The sequence below is a fragment of the Hordeum vulgare genome, chromosome 3H (assembly GCF_904849725.1).
Source record: "Hordeum vulgare subsp. vulgare chromosome 3H, MorexV3_pseudomolecules_assembly, whole genome shotgun sequence".
In the NCBI taxonomy this organism is placed as follows: Eukaryota; Viridiplantae; Streptophyta; class Magnoliopsida; order Poales; family Poaceae; genus Hordeum; species Hordeum vulgare.
Window position 1 is genome coordinate 288,535,186 of NC_058520.1, and position 2,602 is coordinate 288,537,787.

The window sequence follows — 2,602 nt, forward strand, 5'->3', positions numbered from 1 at the left end:
AGATTTGTTGCCAGTTTCATATCGACCGAACCTGTGCCAAGTGAACAGAAAATGGAGAGATTTTTCTTTTCAGTAGTATGAACTTTTGCTCTGCTATGCTCTTTCCAGGTATGCAAGTTGCCCTCGCTAATTATCAATTGGTCTGAAACTCTTGTGTGTCAACTCTATCTCATCTTGGGGAGGCTTTGTAAGATACTAAAATTTATTGACGATGTGTTTCAGGTTCTGTGTAGAAGTTGTTTGCATCGCACTTCAGTTAAGAACATGAAGGTTAGGAGGCTCGCCAATTGGTAAATATATCTTATGTTTAGGCAATTGGTACCCTCTGATGAAGCTCTTCAACTATATAGAATCCTTTGGCAGATTTTATATAGTTGTTATCTCATAAACATTCATGTGTATTATTTATCAGTCCGGTTGCAAAAATTCTCGTGTTATAGCTTTCTTTTTATTTCTTCCGGTTTTGGGGCCATCTTTAAGTTGAGGTTACTAAATTGATGCCACTATTTTTAGAATGAAAAAGAACATTCTTGGGTCAAGAGGCTTCAGTTTACTCTGTTTCCCTCACTACATAGGAACATTCACGTAATTTCACTATTGCAGAAAAAAAGGTATTGTTACTCATGTTATTCTGGTTGTGTCAGGTTTGTACTAGCGATGTACTAACTATTCTCGTTCTTTTTCATGGTATTGTCGTTTATCACGATAGAAATTGGTTCTTGGCTGTGTCAGGTTTGCTTAGTTTAATTTTGATATGCCTAGAGTGGAGATGATGGAATACTATTACCTTTATGCTTCTAGGAGATGATGCAGTGTTTATTCCATATATTTTGAGCACTACTTTTGGTTGTTTAGTTACAGAAACAACAAATTACGACCATATTTTGTAGTGTTCAGATTATTGTGATGCTGGTTCTCAAATTTATGATGTTACTTCCTGTCTTTTTGTTGATAGCTGACCAATTTCACTTCCTTTGGTTTTTGAATATATATCCGAGCCCTATTTTGTATCTTCTAGGTTATTTCTCATTTGTTAGTTTTTCTATATAGAAAAGTAACACTAGCAACCTATTATTCTGCAGCAAGTTTATCCTTGAATAAGTTGTTAGTTTTCCTAAAACCATTCCTGTTTAGGATTATTGAGTTTGGAGGAGACATTCCCTTTAACCTTGGTTCATCCCCATTGGAGGTGGCATTTGCTCACAGCAAGTTGCAGATGCGATCCGTATTTTGTTTATTTTCTCCTACAAACACAGGCAGGTGCTGATATAAGGCCGAATTATATTCAGATTTGTAGCTGCTAGCTCGTATATTTTAGCACTAGGTTTCTTTCAAATCCGGGGCATAATCTGTGCGAAATTTCAATGCACTCCTAAAACAACAGTTGTAGCTCTTGTTTTTATGTTTCCAATGGTGCTGGTTTCACTGAAATTTGATAATAGGAGTTAAGCCAGAAACGGTGCTACTGTTTAGTAATAGCGAGGTTGTGAGATCTATATACCTGTGTTCAACCTAGTTAGAGATAGTTTTTGTACCAATCACCTTAAATAAAGTTGTAGGGAATTCTCTATAGGTATCCGAGAATAATTTATCTGCTGAGATCGATTAAGCAGTTTAAAAGCTATGAGTACAACAATCAGTGACTCAATAACTTGGACGCAATTTCAGCTAAACTTAGAACTGGTTATTTTGATTTTTTCTTGAGGGAAATATTAATGTATTCATGAAATAGGTATTTGACCTTTTTTGTTCGTGCGTTGATATAACTTTTATGTACTGCACTTGTTTAAATAAGCAGAACAGTGCCTTTAGTAAGCGATGGCAAGACAGCCAGACAATCTTAATTTGGGAAAATAAGATAAATGAAAACATAGGTTACCTGGCGATACAGTTGACACAAAAAGGAATATGATATTTTGTCAATGATGTGAACTGCAAAAGGATGCTTTTGGTGGCAGCATCTTGGGCTTCTGAAACATGCTCAGTTCAGTCGAAAGGATGATTGCAATTATGCAGAGAGATGGAATTGTTCGAACTCCAGTGCCACCTTCACCTATTGACGGTGCAGAATCTTCTACCAATAAGCAGCTTGAAGAAGAAGATCCTGCTAAGGTTACTTCACATACCAATAAGCAAAGTATGGGACAGTAGCAGGGTGTGTGTGACTATTTATTTCCTTTCTTCTACATATGTATTGGAAACAAAAACAGCCGTGTGGCTACACTATTATGGAAGCAATTGTATTCGTGAAACGCGAGCTGAAAATATAGATAAGAGACTACAATTATCGCTGCATGAAGGAACTGGGAAACAAAATGATTTATTTTTGTATACGTAGGGATCGAAATTATTACCGTGCGTGCTTGCTCAAACAAAATATGACTAAAAACACATCATTCTTTTTTACTAAAAGGGGCTAAATTTGTTACCATATAAGCTTGCCCACAACCATAACAACTATAACATTTTCTTCTATTATGCACATGAATTTAATGGGCCTCTTCCCTATTTGGCGCAACAGGTATTTTTAAAGCGGTCATAGTTTAAAATGGGGCTCTATGCCTAAGTGGTTGCTAAAACCTATTTTTACCGAGAAAGACAA

General features: G+C 36.2%; 1 protein-coding gene across 1 annotated transcript in view; it reads left to right on the top strand.

Annotated features, from left to right (window-relative positions):
* LOC123443668 overlaps window positions 1-81 on the top strand; it is a 974-nt gene extending 893 nt beyond the window's left edge. The window contains exon 2 of the mRNA XM_045120163.1: window positions 1-81. This exon is cut by the window's left edge and continues 190 nt beyond it. The gene's annotated coding sequence lies outside the window, so the exon portion shown is untranslated.
* Window positions 82-2,602: the final 2,521 nt, after the last annotated feature.